The following is a 25,051-nucleotide window of genomic DNA, read 5'->3' as shown; positions in this document are numbered from 1 at the left end:
TCACCTGCATCACTGACCCCACACCAGGGTAGCTGAGCCCACCCAGTTAGCTACAGACAGCAGGGAGTGGACAGAGAGCAAGACACAGACTGAGTAAGCGTCAAAAGATCTGGCTAGAAAGGCCTGGAACACAGGAGAAGTCTCAGAAGAAAGAGGTAAGGGAGAAGCCATGTGGTGGGGCCCGGTGAAGCTCTGGAAGGGGCGTGGTGGTAGAGAACCAGAGGTGGACAAGGCCGGGGTTTGCTTAGGGCTACTGGCCCCATGAACTGAACCTGCAGAGGCCAGGGAGCGATCGGCTACGCTGACCGGCCAGAAGCTCACAGCCATCTTCTAGAAGACTTTATCCGGAAAGGACTGTGGCTCTCGGTGGTCCTGGGGCAGCTCCGTTCCCAGAGTGCCCTGTGACCCCAGAACCAGCAGTGCCTGGCACAAAGCGGGACCCACTCCACCGGAGACTCGACCCTGCCCTCCAGGCGCTCTTGACAGGTCCCGGCAGGACCAGCCCTCCCACCCCAGCCAGCCTCACCTCCTGCCTCGGTCACAACGAGCCACTTGTCTCTTACAGTGGACTGCTTGCGGTAATGAAATAGTCATAACGGAACCCTGAATCTTTAAGCTCCGAGAGCCACAGCCCTGTACCATATGGAGCTAAAGATAAACCATCCCGGAGAAGGCCTCTCTGGGCTCCGTGGTCTCTGTCTTAGCTGCCTCGCCTGTTGGAGCTTTACTTTGTGCGTGGGTCGGAGGCCGTGTTTGATGGCTCTCTTAGTGTCCCCATTCATTTTCCTGGTGCCATGTGAACCGCCCTGGGGAATTCTCTGCAGTAGAACAGACTGTTGGCATTTCAACGCATATCCAAGCACTCCGCCAGCCCCTCCTTACAACACTCTCCTCCTCACACCCACAAGACAGGCCCCAGTCACCCTCATCTCCCCTACTGGCCTGACAGATTTGACAAAAATGTCCTCTGTTGGAAGAAATGACGCTGAGTTAAGATAGTAAAGATTTCTGTTCAAGTGCCAGTGTAGTGTGAACTCAGAGTATCAGTTTTCTGTGGCTGCCATAGTGAGGTCGCACACACCTCATGCTTACGGTTATGCAGATTTATTATCCTTACAGTCTGGGGGTCAGAAGTCTGAAATGGGTCTGATGGGGCCAAATCAGGGTGTCAGTGGGGCTTCGATCCTGTTGGTGGTTCAAAGAGAATCAATTCCCTTGCCTTTTCAGCATCCAGGGCAGCCTGCCTTCGTTGGATCATGGCCCCTTTCCTCCCCCCGCTTTTTTTTTTTTAAGATTTTATTTATTTATTTATTTGACAGACAGAGATCACAAGTAGGCAGAGAGGCAGGCAGAGAGAGAGAGAGGGGAGGAAGCAGGCTCCCTGCTGAGCAGAGAGCCTGATGCGGGGCTCGATCCCAGGACCCTGAGATCATGACCTGAGCCGAAGGCAGAGGCTTTAACCCACTGAGCTACCCAGGCACCCCCCTTTCCTCCCTTTCAAGGGACACTCTTCCAGCCCCTGTTTCTGCCGTCACATCTCCTCCCTCGGATGTTTCTACCTCATTCTTTCAAGGACACTTGTGATTTCCCTGGGCCCACTCAACGAATCCAGGAGAATCTCCCCCACCCCAAGGTGCCTAATCACATCTGCAGAGTCCTTTCTGCCAGACGAGGCGGCAGATTGATATGTGCTGGGAATTGGGATGTGGGCATCTTTGGGACGTTCTTTGGGCCACCACAACCAATTTCATCTTCTGTTTAACAGCAGTGATAATGATAATAATATCTACTATAGGTACTAAATTGTGAGTTCGTTTGTTCTTTCTTTCTTTAGAGAGGGAGGTGGGAGGGCCAGAGCGGGGTAGAGAGAGAATCTCAGGCAGTTTCCATGCCCAGTGTGGAGCCTGACACAGGGCTGGATCTCATGACCCTGAGGTCATGACCTGAGCTGAAATCAAGAGTTGGACACTTAACTGACTGGGCCATTCAAGTGCCCCCTAAATCGTGAGCTCTAAACTAGATCATGTGTGTCTTTTGTTTGGCCCCGGCCGGGCCTGTGCATAGGGAGCCCTCAGTAACAGCTAACTAGTTACTATTGGAATGCTCAGGTACTCTCTTCACCAACACATTGGTATTAGTATTTTTTTTTTTAAAGATTTTATTTATTTATTTGACAGACAGAGATCACAAGTAGGCAGAGAGAGATGGGGAAGCAGGCTCCCTGCTGAGCAGAGAGCCCGATGCAGGGCTCGATCCCAGAACCCTGGGATCATGACCCAAGCTGAAGGCAGAGGCTTAACCCACTGAGCCACCCAGGAGCCCCACATTGGTATTAGTTTTATCAGGCCGCCGTTTGGAAAGGCCAGGCGGTAATCAGAAGTGGAGTGGGTCTGGTTTATGCAGGAGAGGGACTAAGAAGGTCGGGAATACAGGTGTTGTCTGGGGCAGGACAGGTGCAAATGGGGCGGTGTTGAGAGCAGGCACTGGGTGATGTGGGTGGGGAAAGCTGGTGTGCAGAACGGTGTAAGCAGTACCATGAGGAGGGGAGGGATGAGCCAACTGGAAGAGAAATATCCTAACATTTTTCTCAAGTCTCCCTGACTGCTGGTGGGTAATGGCTTCTCTCAGATGCCCACTGCTCCAGCACCTGCCACACCCCAGAAACTTGCTCTTCCTTCAAGGTTTCACTCAAGCATTGCCTCCTCCTCCAAGAAGCCTTTGCTAATCATTCAGTAAGCGTGCTCATTTCTTCTCCTCCAAATGTCAGGAGTGCTCTGCTCCGAGCCACTGGCATGGCGTGCCGTCATGTAATTTTTGACAATTAGATCATAAAACATTTTGCAGCCGTTCTGGGTTGCCTGCAGTGTCCAGCTTGGGGCTTGGTTGGCAACCGCCAACGTGTCCAACACTGAGCTCCTCTCTTCTCCCCTCTGTAATTCAGCATCAGCCTGTGGTTTCCTTTTCTGTTTAAAGCCCTCTTCTTTTCCAGTCCCCTAAGTGTGAAACCTCAGTCACTTTTTGGCCTGCATTCTTCATCATCCATAGCTCAGTGGTAACCAAGTTTTGGTGATTCTTTCTTCTTAACAAAAATGCTGGGTGATTTGTGTGCCATACAGATTTGGGAGAACACTGGCATAGTGATTGGCAAGAGGAGACCCAGGAATCGGGACTCCAGGGCTCTGTTGGTCCCATTTCCACCTTCACAGAGTCATATGACCTTGGTAAAGGGCCCCTCCACCCCTAACCTCCACCTTCAATTTCCTGGTGCCTAAAAGGAGAGCACTGGGCCGGAGAGTCTCAGATCTCCTTGTGGGCTCCTACAGCCTTCCTTTCTGTGTGCCCAGCCCACAGAGAGCCAGGGCCCTGTTCTCGGGGCTGTTGATTGCCCACCCCCCGGTCCCTGGTGGAGGTGGGAGAGGACAGAGCTTGTTTTCAGACATCTTAAGTTAGACCCAGGCTCCCTCCCTGCAGACGATGAAGTTACTGATTAGGAAGCCAATTTGCTTAGGAGACACTGAAGATAATTAGCAAGAGAGGAGGCCGTGCATCTGGGAAGGAGTTTTTCTAGTCCCTCAGGCATTGATCAGTCCATCCCATGAGTGCTCTGCTGGCTGGTCAGGACTTCGACAGGGAACTAAAATCAGCAACTTCGCAGGCACTAAGTAGATTACTGCAAGGAGGCAGATGCTGGTGTAGTTTTACTTGGGGGCTGCTTGATGCCCAAGAGAGACAACGGACATGCTCTTTCGTTCTCCCTTCAGTGAACATTTCTTCATTCGCGAGAACAGTTTTGAGTGCCTAGTTCATACAAGGTGATGTCACTAACGAAAGGGGCTCTAGTGCCTTCCCTAACTGGTGGAAATGTTGAACCCAGGGGAGGATCCAGATGGATTACGGTGTAGGAACCGCACTTGAGACGGGATGTGGAAGTCAGTGAGCACCCCCACCCCTCACCTCGAGTGCTGTGCAAGTCAGGCAGAGGGTAGCTCTGGCTTGGCTGGGGGTTAGCTCCGCCTCCAGAATGATGGCTGGATGCTCAGTAGGCAAAGGGTGCTTGAAGGTACTGGAGGCGCGGGGGCTGGCCCGAGTAAAATTGCTCAGGAGGAATAATGAAGGACAAGTTCAGAAAATGAGTGATCTGGGTGTCTGGATCGCAGCGCCCTCCGCAAAATGAAATGGAATTAGAAAAATAGGTCAAGTTCAGCTTGTTCGAGACCTGAAAAGATATTGGATTGAGTTTGCTGGCAATGGGGCAGCATCGGAAGTTTCTTCTAGGCACAGAGTCGCATGATATATAGGGTTATATGTCAATTGACAAGTGAGAAGGAATGTACTCCCATCTCATTCTGAGACGAAACCAAGAAGCTGTACACAAGGAAAAGGATGGCAGTGTCTCACATTCCTCATATTTCTGTGAAAAGGAGGAAGTGGCCAAGTCAAGCTCCGTGCCACCATTTCTGAAATCCCTCGTGATTCCCTGGGCTGTGAAGTGCAGAGAGGTGTGACGAGAAGCTGTTTTCCCCGATTCACTCCACTGCCAGGTGCTGCGTGCTTCTGGCTTAAGAAAACCAAGCACATGGTGAGCTGTTTGTTCCTGAGTTCCCTCTCGGTGGCCAGAAACAGCCCCTGTTATGGTTAAATGAAAAAGAAAAAAAAAGAAAGAAAGAAAGAGGGGCACCTGGGTGGCTCAGTGGGTTAAAACCTCTGCTTTCGGCTCAGGTCATGATCTCAGGGTCCTGGGATCGAGCCCCGTATCGGGCTCTCTGTTTGGCGGGGTGCCTGCTTTCTCCTCTCTCTCTCTGCTTGCCTCTCTGCCTACTTGTGATTTCTGTCTGTCAAACAAATAAATAAAATCTTTAAAAGAAAGAAAGAAAGAAGAAAGAAAGAAAGAAAGAAAAAGAAAGAAAGCAAGCAAGCAAACGCACGCCAGAGAAAGCATTCAAAAGTACTTAGCTGCTTGGGAGTGTTTGTGGCTGTTAGAAAAGATTTCTGCTGAGTGCGTTCAAGAGGAGAAATGCCCAATCCCTTCGGTGCCTATCTGCCAAAGGTCTGGTGGGGATTCTGGGAAGTGGGAGTGAGTAACATCCACACTGATGCAAACCAAAACAAACTAACAACACAACTAAACCCTGTTTAGCAATGAATAGTCTTTGGGATTGTAGATGTGCTACCGTGGGACAGTTTCCTCATTTCTCTCCTGTGTGCTGCTTCTCCCAAGAGAAGAAAGACAGAGGGCACAGGAAGGCTGCATCTGGGGTGCTCAGCACCGGGAGGGAAGAAAACTGGCCCATCAGTCCCGGTGCATGTGCTCTGTGTAATGCCTCATCACTTCTGATCCTCTGTACTGCAGATGAGCCAGCAGAGCTGGCTGACCTAGGGTGTCCTGGTCCACCCAGAGAGTAACATGAGGTACCTGGAGACTTGGGAGGGGGCACTGATGACTGGCGGTTCTAGGGTTCAGTAGCCCCAAACAACCAAGTGGGGCAGTGGGTTATAAAGAGAAAGGCAGAATTCATTTAAACTAGTGAGTTTTGAGACTGTGGACTCTGAGAAACAAATTGAGGGTTTTGGAGGGGAGGGGGTGGGAGGTTGGGTGAGCCTGGTGGTGGGTATTATGGAGGGCACGTATTGCATGGAGCACTGGGTGTGGGGCATAAACAATGAATTCTGGAACACTGAAAAGAAATAATAAAGAAAAAGAAAGAAAAAAAATAAACTAGTGAGTTTTGGAAGCTTGGATGAGGGGAAGTGGTTATAATTCATCAGTTACCTGAAGGTTTTACAAAAAACCTTTTTATTATAGATAAATGGAAACACCTACTGGATGAACAGGAGTGACGTCATCCAAAATTACAGAATAGGGAACTCAAACACTGTTTCTTTATGAAAGCAATGACCAAGCAGGCAAAAACTGTCAGGATCAACTTTTTCAGAATTCTGGAAACTTAATAAAAAACTGACAATGACTAGGGGAGGCCTTAATGAGGAAAGAAACTGCTGAATTTCGGGAAGAGTTAACCACTTCCCAACCCCCACTCTTCAACTGGTCTGCTGGTACTAGAGGGAGCAGTGCAGATCTTCTTTCTTCCTTCCTTTCTCCCCTTCCTTCCTTCCTTCCTTCCTTCCTTCCTTCCTTCCTTCCTTCCCTCTTTTCTTTCTTTCTTAAGATTTATTTGTTTATTTTAGAGAGAGTGAGAGAGAGAGCATAGATGAACAGGAGAGATGGTGGGCAAGGGAGAGAGAATCTCAAGCAGGATCCTTGCTGAGTGCAGAGTCTGACTCGGGGCTCAGTCTCATGACTCTGAGATCTTGAGCTGAGATGAAGCTAAGAGTTGGACACTCAACTGACCATGCCACCCTGGCGCCCCTGTGGACCTTATTTTCAAAGTGCTGTGGTGTGTGTTTTGACCTGTCTGGTGGTGGCCTCCTGAAGATAGGCTGAACGGCTTGCTTTGTTTCTCCTGCTTTCAAGCTTTCTCAGGGCTGAAGCAGTTTCCCTGGGTGGTGTTTGTTGAAAGCACTGAAAGGCAAATACACTAGCTGCAGCCACCTCCTGCAAGAGGCGACAGTGGGGGCAGGCAGGGACAGACAGGAAATCCCAGAAAGGAAAAGGCTGGGGAAGGAGATACAGAATAAAGGCTTTGAAAAGCTCCTGTCGACCAGGGCACCTAGAAGGCCACATACATGCCCAGAGCTGGACACATGCTCAGAGAAGATCTGAGAAGACCATAAGCTTTCACCTCTGCATAACCTTTAGGTTCCCTCCTACAGGAAGAGAATGCTAAGGCAGAGTTGTAAATGCCTGGCTAAGAATGGAAGGAATAACACATAGCCAATATGCAAAAATCAGGATAATTTTAAAAATATTTTATTTATTTATTTTGTAGAGAGAGAGAGCGAGAGAGCATGTGAATGTGCACGTGCACACACACACACACACACACACGAGTGGGGAGAGGGGCAGAGGGAACAGGAGAGAATCTCAAGCAGTCTCCTCACTGAACCCCAACATGGTGCTCAGTCTCATAACTCTGAGATCACAACCTGAGCTGAAGTCAAGAGTTGGACGTTTAACCGACTGAGCCATTTGACTGACTGATGCCCTTCAGACAGGTTTTTTTTTTTTTACTTTACTTTTTTGCCTCCAGGAGTTTAAGGACATCTCTGTCAGATCACTAGCTAAACACTAAGCCAACAGAACAGACATCAGTGGTCACATGACAGAGAATACAGTCTTGACATATACACAGTGAACAAAATAGTCTATGAGCCCATCATCCAGTGTCAAAAATTATCGACATTTTGTCACCCTTGTTTCATCCATTCCTCTACCTGCTTCTCAACTTACACTTTTCACCCATTCCTCTACCTGCTTCTCAACTTACACTTCATTTTTTATCCTTTTACAGTCATAACACTTACATACATAGAAATGCATCAATTTTACCTGTTCAATTTTGACAGATAGATAAGCCCCTAACCTGTAGCCCATATCCTTATCATTATCATATAGAATTTTATCATTAGATATAGAACATATCATTATCATATAGAACCTTATCATATAGAACTTTTCTATCTTCTCAGCAAGTCCCACATGGCCTTCCAGTAAACCCCCTCAGATTTTCTTTTAATACTTCACATGGTCCAATATCTTGCCTTGTCCCCTGTGCCACCCCTCTCCCCACAAGGCTGGCAGTCACTGCCTGAGGAGCCAGTGCTGCAGATGGGAATGTGGGAGGCTGCTTATGTATCTGCCTTATCCATCCACTAGTCCATGTACAGGTAGAGTAAATCCTCATGAAGGCTTTGGGAGAAATGGCCAGAGATAAGTGGTGTCCCTAATAGATTTGGTAGATGATGTCATGGTGTAGTGTGACTGGTGGTAGGGTAGTAACAGCACTGCCAGCTGCAGCAAGGGGCTCCTAAATGGGGAACACTGGGAGCAATGTTTGGTAGGAGATTCTGGAATGGTTTAATTCTTCCAAGCCTTTTTATATACCATTCCCTTGTCCTGTGTCACCTCTTATCAGACTGCCTCTTACATATCCCTCAAGACTTAGTTCAGCATTTCTGATTATACCAGAGAGCCTCCTTTTTTACTCCCAATATGAATTTCCATTATGATAGCCTATCATACTAAAACTGAATGTGTTGGTACCCTGGAATAGATTTAAACTTAAAAAAAAAAAAAAAGAGCAGGGAGCCCATTGTAGGGCTTGATCCCAGGACCCTGGAATCATGACCTGAGCCAAAGGCTGATGCTTAGCCAAACGAGCCACCCAGGTGTCCCCAGACTTAAACTTTTTGAAGTCAGGATCCTGGTCTTATTTATCATGGTATTTTTTAGCCTCTAAAGTGCTGGTATATAGTAAGTACAGAATACATGTTTTAAAAATAGATTCATGTTGCAAATGTGGTCTTTACCTTACCTCGGTCAGTGGGCCATTTCGTGGATGAACTCCTCACCTTCTATCTTGGGCAGTTGTACTGCAAGAGCATGCCATTTATCACAAGAGGAGCTTGATGAGACAATGGTCTGAATCAGTTTGATAAGGTTTGGGGAGGTATGCAAAGGATGGCTGATTTTGAAGTTCGATGCACTCGACTAAAATGTAAGCTCCTAAAAGTCAGGAACAATATTATTGTTTTATCTTCAGTAGAGGGCCCAGTGTGTCATAAGGACCCCCTGATGCAAGCACTGTTCCAGCAGAGGCCAGCTGGGAAGTGGCTTCTCCTGGTGGTCTAAATTGAAGGGAACCTCATAGCTTCCCTGTCTTCTCCCCACACAGACACCATCATCTTCCCCGAGAACGTAATGTAGCAGTTTGTGTGTAAGTCATAAGCTAGCTTTCTTAGCTTGGGACCTGAGGAGCCTACCTGGCTGAGAAAGCCTTTTACTCTATTTATCAAACAGTAAACTTTCTTCACCTTCCATTGTGACTCCATTGGGAAAGTTCCTGGTTTCCTCTCTACCCTATAGCAGGGAACTGGCTCTGAGGCAAAGTCTGAAGCAGGCTTTGTGGAGACAGGTTGAACAGGGCAGCCAGGAGGTTGTCAGGAAATTATTTTTGGTCATTTATGATTGAGAAGGATTTTGGCCTGAGTTCCCTAGGAAATGGAGCCTGAGGTGAAGTTAGAGTGAGGGGAAAGCAAAATGATGCAAGGAGGAAGGGAAAACAAATATGAGGAGGAGTGTTACCAAACTGGCTAGAGTTTAACCAAGAAGCATTACTATTGATCCATCAAATGGGAGGCCCCTGGAAGGGTTGTACAGAAATTCTGAGTCTGGGGCACCGGTATGACTCAGTCAGTTGAGCATCTGACTCTTGATTTTGGCTCAGGTCATGATCTCACGGGATTGAGCCCTGTGTAAGGTCTGTGTTTAGCAAGGAGTCTGCTTATCCTCCTCTCTCCCACCTGCCCATCCCCTCACCTCTATTAAATAAATAAATATTTTAAATAATAATAATAATGATGATGATAATGATAAAAAAGAAATACTGAATCTAGTAGTAGTTGGGAGGAAGAAAGGAGAAGAATTGATCCACTGTCTCCTTCCTGTCTTCCTGCTCTGACCAGCCAAAGTTCTCCCATGAGGCCTTAATTCCTTTGTACTCTCAGGTTGTGTTACCTGCCCCTGTGGGCAGCTGCTGGGGAAGCCAGAGCCCATGACATAAGTGGTTGTGGTGTGAGTCAGCGGCATACCTTCCCTTCCTGCCTGCCTATAGCAAAAGCCTGTGAGCCAGCCAGTGTGTATGCACAGTGGCTCAGGGAGACTAAGTGAGTGCTGCAGTGTGGGGGTTGGGATGCATGAGGCATGGGACATGACATGTAGGACATGAGTGACACTGCCCTATCAAGCCTGGAGCAACATGGGAGACCAGAAGCAGCTGCAGCAGTGGGTCCAGTTGCCTGTGCTGATGAAGAGGGCCTGGTGGTTAATGGGAGACAGAAAGAAGCAGAGATAGGGTCCCTCTGAGAGCAAAGCATACAGCTGTGATATTGGCTCTCTCCCTCTTGCTTATGGTTTATTAGCTCCTGGAAAGCTGAGGCCATTTCCAGGTCCTGACCCTGAGTGCAGCATCTGACACAGAGTAGGGGCTCTGCAGACAAAAGTGAGGAGACAAAGTGAATCCACCTAGGAAAAAGCCATCCACGTCATACCACACAGCATCTGAGCAGGGTAAATGACTCCAGTACAGATGGAGGTCTGCCATGGTTTCCAGAGTCAGGGAGGGATTGTCCCAGTGCTGCTGGCTGCCTGCACACACTTGTGATTTACAGGATTTTATAGCCCTGTTTTCAGATGTTCACTCACCGTTTACTGCTCTGCTGCTAATAAATATCTTGTCATAAATGATAAAAGGGGCAACTCGAGGGGGATGTGGGAGCCATGTTTAAAGAGACTTCTTCTGCAGAATAACCAACCCTGCCTATGGATTAGGTGGCCCCAAATTTATTTTCTAATGTTTGTCTGTCTTTATTGTTTATGTGACTGGACTCTAAGAGAAGCAAACTGCCTAGCTTTGTTGAAAAGCTGAAAGAATGGGAGGCATGGTGGTAGGGAGCTGTCCATGGTACCGGATGTAGCAGCCAGGGGCTGCTCAGGTGCTGTGGGCCTTCCTTCCAGGGTGCTCGGCAAGATTTGTTCAGGAGGAAATGGGAGCCCTCCTGGAGGGCAGATTTCCTTAAGTTCCAGGAGGGTAAAGTACTGCATTCCTCAGTGCTCAGCTGCTTGGTTGGAATTTGAGTTGAGGCAACTGGCAACAGTTTGGCCCTCATGGTGCAGCAACAGGTGCTTTAGGCTCTGATAGAGAAATTTACACAACCTGTGCTTCTAAGACACAGCTGGTGCTGCATGTCACCCTGTGGATTCAGAGTCTTCTGTTGGTGCCCTCTTGGCCCTTCTCCAGATGCTCCTCCTTTCCCTCTCTCCTCTTTTTTCCTTTCCCTCCCCATGCTCTATCTGTCCCTCCCATCTTTTTACCAAATCCAAGCTTCACACCTGCTACATGCTGGAGGGCTGAAATGGGAGAAGGTCCAGGCAGCTTCCTGCAGGTGGGGGTTGTGTTGTTCAGGGTGGGAGGGAAGAAAAGATCCAAGAGAAATAGAAAATCTTCAAAGTGACTGGCAACTGGGAAGAGGCCAGTTTGGGCTTGCCAACTTTGGATTCAGGCAGATATGAGGCAGTGGGTGGAATGCCTGTTGCCCCTGACACTGGCATTTTATGAGAAATAAGGAAAATGTAGAGCTGTCGGTCCATTCAGTAGGCCTCACTTCCTTAAACTGCGGTGTTAATTTGAAAATGGGAAGAGATATACTTTACTCTGATGTCATCAGAAATGGAAGAGAAAGTTAATTCTGTGGTCATGGCTGGAACTTGGAGTTTTGGGCAGCAGAGTTCCTTGGTTTAGGACAACTCTTAGCATCCCTGGGTTGCTAAGAGTTGGGCTGAGCCTCCGTGGGGTCTGAAGAGACCAATCAGGTTGTGCAGTCATAGCTTAAGGGTCTGGGCTCTTTCTTCAAGTCACCTTATACAGCAACGTGTGACTTCTGGGCAGGGTTGGCACACATCCAAAGATGGGGGGCAAGGTTATACCCTCTTCCAGTGTAGAAAGGAAGTGACTTTGGCAGCAACTTGGAAGAGGCAGTAGAAACTGCAAAGACCCCTGAGACCTGTCCCCACCCTAAGCCCACTCCCATGAACAATATGAAAATATTGTTCCCACAACTCCACCGATTATAGATTCATCTGGGTAAAAAATGTTCTTCCTTTAAAATTTAAATATTTCCTGGAAGGGCCAAGACTCACACTTGAATGAAGTTCCTTAGCATTATTTATCCTGAGCAGCTGAAGTTCTGGGGCCTCTTCCCAGTTGGAATGTCCCATGGGTTGCAGGGAAGGAAGCAACTGCCAGCTATATTATCTTCCTCTGGCGCTAAGACTTATGTGATGCTGGTGGGCTGTAGCTCCTACCTTGATCCTGCAGGTGAACTGAAATTTCCACAGCTCTGGGACCACAGGAAAGAGAAAGTGCTGGCAGCTTCTCCTTTTATCTTTTTATGTTTTGGCAACATGGTGTAAGAACAACATGGCGTAAGAACCTTGTAATCACAAACTTATTTTCAAATCTCAGTTTGCCTGCTTTATAGTGAGGAAGATTACTTATCTTTACCTATGTGAAGAAAGATGTCACCCCTAACATGTTGTGGGAGTCAGCGAGTTTGCATATCAAAAGCACCTGGAACACAGGCTTCTGTCAAGGGCTAGATTCTCAGCAGGAGAATAAATATACTCTCTATCAATAATGATGAATTTCTTCTCAAATGGATGCTTTTTTATTTCTGTTTCATGCTTATTGAATTTTCTAGAACTTTATGAACAAAATAATAAATTATAATGAAAATGGTGGTCATCTTTGTTTAGGGCTTCTAGTATTTATAGAGAACAATTATGTCAGTTGGAAATAGGATCTTATTATTCTATTGTGAAACAAGACATCTAGTCTCACACTTTAAAATGTTTATTTAGAACATATCCAAATTTTATCAAATGCCTTTTTCACACCTTTTGTCATATATAACTGGCGATATGATATACTCATAGATTTGTTAATGTTGGACTATCCTTATGTTTATGGGATAAGCTTTGCTTTATTACTGAGGATTATTTTTTAATGTACTAAATTCCCTTTGTAATATTTTAATTTGTCTTCCTGCCTCTACTCTTGGGGTCCAAACTGCACAAAACAGCCAGAATTATCTTTGTATAGCGTAAGTCACATCATGTTGCTCTCCTTCTTAAACACTTCTAGCATTCCATTGTAATGGGAATAAAATAAAACTCTTTATCTTAACCTGTAAGACCACTTATTGTTTAAATCCCACCTAATTCTCTCTCCACATTCCCCCTTGTTTCCTAGTTAGCAGCGTTGTTTTGTTTTTGTATTTGTATTTGTATTTGTTTTTGTTTTTTAAAGGGGGAGAGACAGAGAGAGAGAGAGCATAAGCAGGGGGAGAGGCAGAGTGAGAGGGAGAAGCGCACTCCCCACTGAGCTGGGAGCTGGATATGAGGCTTAATACAGGAACCCTTAGATCATGACCTGAGCTGAAGGCAGATGCTTAACCAACTGAGCCACCCAGGTGCCCCAGCAGCACTGGTTTTAAACATGCTAATATTCCTCTGTCCTGGGCCGTATTCTTCCCCCAAATTTCTTCTGAGCTACCTCTTTCTCATCAGTCATAATCCAACTGAAATGTCACCTTCTTAGAGAATGGATTCCTGAGTTTTCTGGCTAGGCAGCTTCTCAGTTCCTCTATATCCTTCTACTTAATTTTCTTCTTGGAATTTAGTAGTGTCTGAAATTACTTTATTGCATTTTTGTTTGTTTATGTGCTGATTGTCTATCTCCTCCCACTAAAATGTGTGTGCCTTGACAGTGAATATTTCTGATCTGTACTGGTCACTGCTCCTAGGAACTGCTGACTGGTAAATGATGGGCGCTCAGTCAATAGATTCACAGGTGCAGGTGGCCTATTATATTCTTGACCCTTTCCTCTTTTAGTCCATTGTCATCTTTCAATAACTGCAAAGCCTTGACTGGTTTTCTTGTCATCTTTTCCTTTGATTGGGAGCACTTTACATAGCACAAGACCCTCAGAGTGTAACGGGACCTTATAGATTATTTAATCCTTGGACTTGTTCAGTGCAGGAACTTGCTGTCCCATCCTGGAAGATGCCCATCCCACCTTTGCAGATCTTTCTAGGAGCCGACAAGTGTATGAAATTGCTCTACTTCCTTTCTTACTCTTCAGGGGGAAAGAATATTGCAATGGGAAGAGCTGAGGACTTTCTGAGACTAATGGTAGGAAGACACGAGTTAAGCCGTAGGGTCTGTTGTCAAATAAGGGAGACAGATGTCTGACCCAAGTTATGTTTTACATGCCATGAGTGTTTTTTCAGCTGGGCAGGAGCCCTTTGTTATTGTAGCCAGTTTTCCCAGGACCCGAGTGGCTGTGACTAGTGCCCTCTTATATCTTCTGAGCTTAGTTTGGGAATTCCTGTGCTCACACATAGATATAGTATTTCCTTTTCTCTTTTTTCTTTCCTGTGTTTATTATGAATTTCTTCCTTTATCTCAAAAAACATTTTATTATTTATCCATTGCCCTAATGGTGCTTTAGGATCTTGAGGACATTGGAAAAGAAGCAAACTAAAAAAAAGTCATTCAGGTGACTACCCACCTCTGTGAAGGAATCTCCCACCTGCTAGTACAATTATTCTTTTTTTTTCCAATTACTCTTGATGTCTTTGTTTTTATTTTTCCTCTAGACTGTGAGCACCTGGGAGAGGGATGGTGTCTTATTTGTCTTTGGATGCTCAGGGCCATCTTAGTGTCTGTCACAAAACAGAGACTAGAGGGCGCCTGGGTGGCTCAGTGGGTTAAGCCGCTGCCTTTGGCTCAGGTCATGATCTCAGGGTCCTGGGATCGAGTCCCGCATCGGGCTCTCTGCTCAGCAGGGAGCCTGCTTCCCTCTCTCTCTCTGCCTGCCTCTCTGTCTACTTGTGATCTCTCTCTGTCAAATAAATAAATAAAATCTTTAAAAAAAAAACAAAAAACAAAACAAAAAAAAAAAACAGAGACTAGATTTGTGTTGGTTAAAGAGACATTATTAGACCACCATGACAACATGGTGTGTGTCCCCAGAAAACCCACGGGCTCTCCCTTTGGTCAGACTAAGGTTTGAATCTTAAAGCTGCTACCTACTGCTTATGTGGTCTCGGGCATGTTGCTTTAGTATTTTCTGGGCTTTCATTTTCTTTTTCCCATGTAAAATGGGGGTTGCAAAACCTACACATCATGGGAAGATTAACCATAAAAAGGTCTGTAAAATGCCTGTGCTTAGTAGGTGCTCCATAACCAGCAGCTACGACCATTAATATTTTATGCTCTCCCAGACTTCTGAGCAGGGCTCAGTTTATTTATCCTGACTAATTATCCTCAGCAAGGAGGCTTCCCAACACCCTCATCAGTCATAATTACCCCGGTGAAGTCATCCGCAGGGTGCAGAGCTGCCATCTGCTCAGAGGCCTCCCGGGCTGGGCTCCTCTCCCCCTTCTGGAGCCAGGGAGCAGATGTGGGAGGCTGAGCAGACAAGACTTCCGCTGCTGCTGTTAGCAGCTGAATTTCTGGAATTCCTGCTAATAGCTCAGATCAGAAAGTGAGAGCCGCTGTATATTCCTGGGGGCCTGCCAGGGCTTTGTACATGTGTGATGCCCCTTCTTCATTTCTCCCCACTCCCTCCCAACTTTCTTTCCTTTCTGAATTACTGGAATTTTCTGACAATGATGATAAGATAGGAAAGGAGATTGCTGTGGGCATGTGAACTTTTGTAGGATGAGGAAACCCAGGGCAAGGGGAAGGAGATCGGGATGGTGGTGCAAGATGGGCCCCAGCAAAATGGCCTTTGGGGCCTTCCATCTCAGTCTCCGGAGATGCATGTTATAGGAAGAGCAATAAAATGGGGGGTGGGGAGCAGGGCGCGCCTGGGTAGCTCAGACAGTTAAGCATCTGCCTTTGGCTCAGGTCATAATCCCAGGGTCCTGGGATTGAGTTCCACATTGGGTTCCTTGCTCAGTGCGGAGTCTACTTCTCCCTCTCCTTCTGCTGCTGTTCCCCCTGCTTGTGCTCTCTCTCTCCCTGTCAGATAAGTAAAATCTTTAAAAAAAAATGGGGTCAGGAGGTCTTGGATGGGGAATCCACATTCTTGTTAATGGACTGTGGACAAGTTCCTTCATGTCCCTGGGACTCAGGGTCCTCACAGACGTGATGAGAGGTTGACCGAAAGGACTTCTAAGGTCAGCTGTCCTCTTTGAAGTCTAATGATTCTCTTTCCATATTTCTGGGTCTCTCTCCCCATTATCCCAACAATGGCATAGTGGGCCTAATCCTATGCCCCATTTCCTAGGTCTGCTTCTGGCCTTTCTTGGAGAGATATAATGTTTCCAAACATAGGGATAGAATTTCTAGTGTTGGAATTGCAGATACTATACAGGGAGTGCGGGCAACTAGCACGTGTGTGTGTGGCGGGGGGGCACGTGAGCACGAGTGAGCGAGTGCCAGGGCTGGAGGGGCATGGTGAGAAGGCAGAGAGGCCTTACTGATCATCCCTTAGATCCCATCATGGCCACTAGGTTAGGGCATCTGTGTGTCCACCTGTGGCCTGACGGAGTCTACCTTATAACAACAATGGCTGTCACTTGCCACTTGAGTACCTGTTGTGTACTCGGAATGGCTCAGACTATTTTCTGTTCCTCACAAGAACCCTGCAAGGTGGGAATTACAGTATTTATCACTTACAGTTTAGCAATTCTGGAACAACCTGGAGGTCCATGGGGTGCGGCAATCTATGGTGTTGCCAAGGCAGAGTCTGTGAGGCTGGGTGCGGAGGGAGTCCCTCAGGCAGTGAGGGAGGCTCTCTCACTGCTCTGTGTCCGCACCTCCACCCATCAAGGTGGATGCTTGGCGTCTTGATGAAAAATGGTCTCTTTGAGAGAAAGCAACACCTAGTGTTGAGGATGGAGGCAAAAGTGAAGGTTAGGACAGTGGACCAGACAATAGAACTTTGAGATAAAGACTGGAAGGTTGAGTTCATTAGTGGCTTAGATTTATAATGGGACTGAGAGAGCTCAGCATGTTTTCTATACATACATACAGAGAGCCTGTGCAGGTGATGGGGAAGGTACTCAAAGTGCGGGTTACGCAGAGTGTGGGTCCAAAAGATCAATGGAGACCCAAAGCCCTGTTCTTTCAAGGAGTTCACAGTCTAGCAGGAACATAGTCAACAAATGACCAAAGATTCTAGAAAACTCCATAAAATAAATACCCATGAACGGGACACTGAAGGGGTTACAGGAATCCACAGGAGGACTCATTTCTAACTCTGCTCGTCCAGAAGGGCCTCTCAAAGAGGGAGTTGCTATTTGGATTTTATAAGCTGGTAGGATTGAGATGGGAAGATGGCATTTCAGGCAAGGCGATGAGTATGAGAAATGGCCTGTTTTCAGATGCTGCTGGATAGGTTTGGAGAGTCATAAATAGACCAGTTTGGCTGGAGTATAGAATTCATGTAAATATTGTGAAAGAAAAGCCTGGAAGGGTAGGTGCTCTGACACACAGGGAGGCCTTTGATGCCAGCCTAAGGAGTTTGGATGGACTGCACTCTGCTGCAGGGATAAACAGACTAAAATTGCGGAGACTTTGAATCAACAAAGCTTCATTTTAACTCATGCTACAAATGATCTCAAGTCAGCAGGGAACCTGCTCCCTGTCCTCCTCACTCTGGCTCGTGATGGTGATAGAGCTCCCACCATTTAGCCTTGTCATTGTACATGGGAACATGGAAATTTATACATCCTTGCTTAAAGGCTTCCACTCAAAAGTAACATGTTACTTCCACTCACATTTTATTGATCCGAGGAAGTCATATGGTCATGGGGAAGGCAGGGAGGAACAATGTCACTGTGGACATGGAAAGAAGAGAGCAAGGATATTGGTGAAGAGAATCTTATTTATTTGACAGAGAGAGAGAGAGAAAGATAGAGACAGACAGACAGTGAGAGAGAGAATACAAGCAGTGGGAGTGGGAAAGGAAGAAGCAGGCTCCCTGCTGAACAGAGAGCTCAATGCAGGGCTCAATCCCAGGACCCCAAGATCATGACCTGAGCCGAAGCCAAATGCAAGACTGAGCCACCCAGGTGCCCCTTGGTGAAGAGAATCTTGGTTGCTACAGTTAGGGAGGACATGGGATGTGCTTGTAACCTTTTAGACAGGGTGGTAGCATGACTGTCTGAACTTCCTGGGTGTCCAAAGTTCACATGCCCATTGTTGCCCATATTACACTGAATGGTGGGCTCCATGTTGGTTTACAGGTCTCATTCATCTTGTCCCTCAATGGTCCACAGATGCTCAAATGGGATTTGTTAGGTAGACAAGTTAATTTATTTTTTGAAGGATAGATTAGAGAGAGGGTAAATTGAAGCCTGGGGAGGTAAGTCATTGTACTTGTCCTGTTTAACTTTAAAGAAAGGAAGACACTCTCCTTAGAGTTGTCCTGCCTTTTTATTGGGAAACATTTTGTCATTTCTAGTGTATGTGGCCATGTTAATAGTTAGAAATCAAGCAAAATAGTTATTTCCTGGAGGCAGACGAGAGCTGCTTGCTCCTCTCATCAGGCAATTCCCGAAGGGGCCTACACCCAATTTCATCATCTGGGGACTGTTCCCATCTGGTCTGGTGTGTCTGGAATGCTGGCCTCCTTGCCAGTCCCTGGTCTAATGGGTACATGAGTCTGCTAGCTTCTGGCTCTGAAGAGATTGATGTGGGCAGCTCTGGCAGGGACAGCTCAGGAGATCAAAGTGTCTTTTGAAAGCTGCATTGTTGCTGACATCCCAAGCCTGATTAGATTGTGACTGGATTAAAGAGCCCTGATGCAATTAGTGGCTTCTCTTCCTTCCCACCCAGGGCAGGCAGAGGCTGCCAGGCAGGGTCAGGTGGAGACAGGGGTATGAATCCCCTCTCTGGCTCCCAGGGAAGGTAATTTGGTTTCAGTCAAGGCAGTTGTCCTGCTTGGGGTGCCCATGTCACTGTTCATGTCACTGTCTGCTTCTTGGCAGCCTGAGCAGGATCCCAGCTGTTCCGCCTGGTAGCAAAGCTGCTGTGGTTACGGGCTCAGCAGAACGACAGCCCCCATGAGGCAGTGTTTTATTCTCCAGCAATCACTGAGCATGGATACACAAATACGTTTATTCACTCAGCTCTCAGCTAATATTCCAGGATGTACTGTGTGCTGGGCACTCTGCTAGGCATTGGGCCTGACTGGACAAGGCCTTTCTGGTTCCTGCCCTTCTGGGAGCTTCTGTTTTAGTTGAGGAGGCAGATAATAAGGGAGTAAATGCCAAAATAAACAAAATTCTTGGAGATTGTTATAACTACCACAAAGAGGATAAATGGAGGGCTGAGATATAAAAGGGAACCTTCCTTCCCCTAACTACTTGTAGCTTCTTCCTCCTCACCCCAGCCTCATGCCATATTGAGAAAACAGGTGCCATTATCCACTCTCTTCCCTTTTCCTCTTCCCATACTTGTTCCCCACCTGCCTATTTTCTGGCTCTTTCTGCTCTACCTGACCTCTAGATGCCAGTGAACTTTAGAACTTGCCTTGGGTCATTTCCCAATCTCTCTCTAAATTCTTTCTCTAAATAATTTTGTCCAGTTCCATATATTTAAAAAGACATCTTGGGGCACCTGGGAGGCTCAATTGGTTAAATGTCCGACTCTTGATTTTGGCTCAAGTCATGATCTCATGGTTGTGAGACTGGGCCTCATGTTGGGCTCCACAATGAGCATGGAGCCTGCTTTAGATTCTCTCTCTCCCCCTCTCCTTCTGCCCCCTCCCCTGCTTATGCACTCTCTCACTCTCTCAAAAAAAGTAAAAATAAAAATAAAAAGACATTTCTATGCTGACAATGACCAAATTGGCCTCCCCAGCTCAGAATTCTTCTTAAAACTACAGAATTGCCCATTACCCACTTTCTTGATCATCTCACAGATTTCTTTCTTTCTTTTTTTTTTAAAGACTTTATTTATTCATTTGACACACAGGGAGAGAGATCACAAGCAGGCAGAGAGCCAGGCAGAGAGAGAGGGGGGAAGCAGACTCCCTGCTGAGCAGAGAGCCCAATGCAGGGCTCGACCCCAGGACCCTGAGATCATGACCTGAGCCGAAGGAAGACGCCCAACCCACTGAGCTACCCAGGTGCCCCCATGTCACAGATTTCTTTAATCATGTTTGAGGGGGACGCTTGACTTCCTCTCCCTCACCTACCCTGCTGACCCCAGGGTCTCCATCTCACTCAGTATCACCATCCACCTAGTGACTCAGTGCAAAACCTACAAGTTATCCTTGGGTTGTCCCTCCTTTTCTTTTAAAAATATATCTTGAAACTGTTTCCTTTCATCTTCAGTGTCATGTCTTAGTCCAGAAAACCCTTATTTCTCTTCTGGACCTCTGCAATGACCTCTTCCCACGTCTCCCCTCTTCCAATCTTGCCCCTCTTGCATCATTAAAACAAATTGAATAGTATCTTGACCCCAGTTGCCAAATACTGGAAGGATTTCTAACCTTTGCCCATCAACTTATATATTATTATTGTTCATTTTTTTAATGTTCTAACCTTTTTAATCTTATAAATTAGACATGATTGTTATTTTACTTAGACAGTATTTGTTTTAATTTGTCTATGTCTTTTGTTTTCTTTGCTCTCCATTCTTTTTTGCATCTAAGTCTTCCTTCTTTTCTTTCTTTTTTTTTAAAGATTTTATTTATTTATTTGACGTGGAGAGATAACAAGTATGCAGAGAGGCAGGCAGAGAGAGAGAGAGAGGGAAGCAGACTCCCTGCTTGAGCAGAGAGCCCAATGTGGGGCTCGATCCCAGGACCCTGAGATCATGACCTGAGCCGAAGGCAGTGGCTTAACCCACTGAGCCACCCAGGTGTCCCCCTTCTTTTCTTTTCTTTCTTTCTTTCTCTCTCTCTCTCTCTTTTTTTTTTTTTTGAAGAATGTCCTTTGGTTTTTTAGTAGTAAACTCTCCCAGTTTTTGTTTCTCTGTAAATGTTATTCTTTTATTCTCTTTCTTTAAAGATAATTTTTCTGACTGCGTTTTTTGTTTGTTTGTTTGTTTTTTTAGAGATAAAGAGTGTGAGTGGGAGGGCAGTGAGGGGCAGAGGGAGAGAGAAAATCTTAAGCAGGCTCCATACCTTACATGAGGCTAGATCTCACAACCCTGAGATCATGACCTGAGCCAAAATCAAGAGTTGGACACTTAATTGACTAAGCCACCCAGGTGTCCCTGGGTACATATTTTAAATTGTCTGCTATTTCCTCTCAACCTCTTTAAGTTGTAACTCTACTGTTTCTCATTTCTGTTGTTGCCATGGAGAAGTCAGTTGTCTTTCTCATGACCACTTCCTTGTAAGTAAGCTCATTGCCAGGCTGCTTTCAAGATCTTGTCTTTGCCTTTTGTGTTATGCAGTTTTACTGCTATGCTAGGTGTGGATTTCCTTTTATTTATCGTATTTCAGATGTTTTACTTCCTGAATTTTGGGATCAATACTTGTCATTAGCTCAAATTTGTGGAGGCTTTTTTGCCTAAAGATTTTATTTATTTATTTATTTATTTGACCTTTTTAAAAAAAAATTAATTTCTTTTCAGTGTAACAGAATTCATTGTTTATGCACCACACCCAGTGCTCCATGCCATACGTGCCCTCCATAATACCCACCACCAGGCTCCCCCAACCTCCCACCCCCGCCCCTTCAAAACCCTCAGATTGTTTTTCAGAGTCCATAGTCTCTCATGTTCATCTCCTCTTCCAATTTCCCTCATTGTCCTTCTCCTTTCCATCTCCCTATGTCCTCTTTGTTATTTGTTATGCTCCACAAATAGGTGAAACCATATGATAATTGACTTTCTCTGCTTGACTTATTTCACTCAACATAATCTCTTCCAGTCCCATCCATGTTGGTACAAAAGTTGGGTGTTCATCCTTTCTGATGGAGGCATAATACTCCATAGTATATATGGACCACATCTTCCTTATGTATTTTTAAAATTTTTAAGTGTTTCCATTTGTTTCCCCCCGCTTAAAGTTGTTTATTCTTTCCTAATAGTTTCTTATTTTTTCTTATTTTTTTTAAAAAGGTCTTCTTTATTTATTTTAGAGGGAGTGAGAGCTCAGGGAGGAGCAGAGGGATAGGTACAAGCAGATGCTGTGCTGAGCATGGAGCCTGACACAGGGCTTGATCCCACAACCTTGAGACCATGACCTGAGCTGAAATCCAGAGCCAGATGCTTAATTTACTGAGCCACCCATGTGCCCCTTTATGTAATTAAAAAAAATTTTTTTTAATGGTTCCCTTTGTTTTTTCTCCTGAAGTTGTTTCTTCTTCTTTCTTTCTTTCTTTCTTTCTAGATTTTATTTATTTACTAGAGAGATAGCACAAGTAGGCAGAGCACCAGGCAGAGGGAGATGGAGAAGCAGGCCCCCTGCTGAGCACGGGGGTCATGTTCCATGACCCTGGAACCTGAGCTGAAGGCAGCCGCTTAACCAACTGAGCCACCTAGGTGCCCCCTAATAATTTCTTATTGAATGTTCATCTTTGTATCTTTTATTTCTTTAACATAACATAAAAATATAGCTCAAAAATACATTCTCATATCTTTGGGGTTCTGGGTATCTAAATCTAATAATTCTTTTCAGTACTGATTCTCACTCATATGGCCTCTTCTGTACTTCATACTTTTAAAAATGTGAGCATGGGGTACCTGGGTGGTTCAGTCGGTTAAGCATCTGCCTTCAGCTCAGATCACGATCCTAGGGTCTTGGGATCAAGCCCCCATCAGGCTCCTTGCTCAGCGCTGAGCTTGCTTCTCCCTCTCCCACTGCCTGCTGCTCCCCCTGCTTGTGCTTGCTCTCGCTCTGGTAAATAAATAAAAGATCTTAAAAAAATAAAAATAAAAATGTGAGCTCATTGCTTGACCTTAGTTTATAGAACTTCTATAGGCCCAACATGGGAAACTTACTGCAGAGATGGTTTGGTTTTGCTTTTCTTAGTGAAGAGGGATTTCCTGGAAACAGGACCATTTGAGCATACCTAGAAGGTTTGGTTCAGAGAAAGAGTCCTGAGCTCAGGTTTTTCACTTAAATTTATTTGCCTACATATTAAAATCCCCTCAATAATCTTAACAGAAGTCAGTTAAACTTTCATATTCTGGATTCCTAACAGTCTAGGTCAGCTCCTTTTTTTTTTTTTTTAAAGATTTTGTTTATTTATTTATTTGACAGACAGAGATCACAAGTAGGCAGAGAGGCAGGCAGAGAGAAGAGGAGGCAGGCTCCCCTGCTGAGCAGAGAGCCCGATGTGGGGCTCGATCCCAGGACCCTGAGATCATGACCTGAGCTGAAGGCAGAGGCTTTAACCCACTGAGCCACCCAGGCGCCCCTCTAGGTCAGCTCCTTACTACCCACCAAGTCCTCCCACTCTGAATCCTTACCTCTTAAGACCTGGCCTCCCACCTCTGTGACCTGAATTTTCAGACACTCCACACTAAGCTCACATTCATATGTATGTCTCTGGGGGGAGGCATCATTTGTGGAAACATTCTCTTTCTTCTGTGAGATCTCTGATGACGAGGATGTGTCCTCATGTTTTGGTCTGGTTGTGGGAACGGGGAGGTCTTCAGAGCTCCTTGTCAGCCAGGTTTCAGTCACAACATACATGGCATGTACTTGTTGTATATGATCAGCTCATGGGGCTCCTTGCTCCTTGCCTTTCAGCAGCTTCCTGTCACCCCTCAAGTCAGTCAATGCTTCTCACTGTGGCTCACAAAGCCCCAGGGAATTTTCCTTGTTGTCTCTTCAACTTTATTATTCATGACTCTTCTCCCCTGTCTATATCTCTAGTTACACTGGTCTTTTTTACTTCCTAACTGCTAAGCTCTTCCTGCCTGTATGGTGTGCACGGTCTTCTTTTGCTTACAACAGTCTCTTTCCTGCTCTTCACGTGGTTCTTAACATCACCATTCTGAAAGGCCTTCCTTCGTCACCTCCTCTAACGTATGCTTTTAATTGTTACTCTCCACCCCAGCCTCCTGCTGGTGGGTAGTGTTTGTTGTATAGATATTCTAAGTTATATTTTAGCTAGTTTTTTTTTTTTGCTTTTATGATCCATGATTTTATGTGTTGTTTAAGAAATTTTTTAGCATATCATAAAGACATCATGTTTATTTTCTCCTATAGTGATTCTAATTTGATTTTCTTCTTTTTTTTTAAATTAAATTTAATTTTTTCAGTGTTCCAAGATTCATTGCTTATGCAGCACACCCAGGGCTCCATGCAATACATGTCCTCCTTAATACCCACCACCAGGCTCACCTAACATGAGAAACTAGTTGTTTTATCACTATTTGTTGAATTTCCTATCATTTCATGCTGATGTGTAATTTTTTCCCAAAGAGAAACAGAGTGTTGTATGTGACTAAATAGGCTTAAGTCAGTTACCAGTAGTCATATGAGGTTTGGGATGCTCTATTTGGATATTCAAGGCGAGATGTCTAGTATTCAGCTGGTTAGATGGTCTGAAGCTTAAGGAAGATACAGAGTAAGAGATACATTAATCACTACTACATGGTACTTAAAAACATGGGACGGGATGGGATCATTAAGGGAATGCACGTAGATAAGGCAGACGAGGGGTCTAAGGACTGATCCTTGAGGCTGTGCAACATGCACAAGTAGGGAGGTGAGGAGGAGTAGCAAATGAGGCTGAGAGGTCACTAGGAAGTGACTAGTGATGGAGGAGGAAAGCCAAGTATCCCAAAAGTGAAGTGAGAAAAATTTCAGAAAGGAGGGAGTAATCAACTATATTGAGTGCTGCTGGTGGGTCTTGTCAGCTAAGACTGAGAAGTGGCATTGCTTTGGACAATATGGAGGTCTTTAGTGATTTTGATTAGTACAGTTTTGGTGTAATGTTGGGTATTAATTCAATCAGAATGGGTTGAAAATAAGAGGATGAAAGGAAGTAGAGACCATGAATATAGACAACGCTTTCAAGTCTTGCTTTGTGATGACAATAAAGCTAGAAGGAGACATGGGGTGAAGGGAGGATTTTCTTTTTTAAATATAGGAGCTATTACAGTGCTTTTATATAATGATGAGAATGATCCAGTAAAGAGAAAAATATAACGATACAGGAGAGAATAAGGAAAATTTCTAGTGTTGTCCTTCCATAAGTGACAGGGAATAGGATCCACTGTGTAAATGGAGGCTTGACTTTAGATTAGCAGTGCAAATAGACGTATTGTTGGCAACCATTGGTTCATGTGTAGACTAGGATCAAGGAGGAGCTCTGAGTTGCATTCTTCTTGGAACATCCAAAAACCTCTGACCATAAAAAGAGTATTCATATCCTGCATGATACCTATCA

The sequence above is a fragment of the Lontra canadensis genome, unplaced genomic scaffold (genome assembly GCF_010015895.1).
Source record: "Lontra canadensis isolate GAN:19392208 unplaced genomic scaffold, GSC_riverotter_1.0 scaffold46, whole genome shotgun sequence".
NCBI classification, from domain to species: Eukaryota; Metazoa; Chordata; class Mammalia; order Carnivora; family Mustelidae; genus Lontra; species Lontra canadensis.
This window is presented reverse-complemented; position numbering follows the sequence as displayed.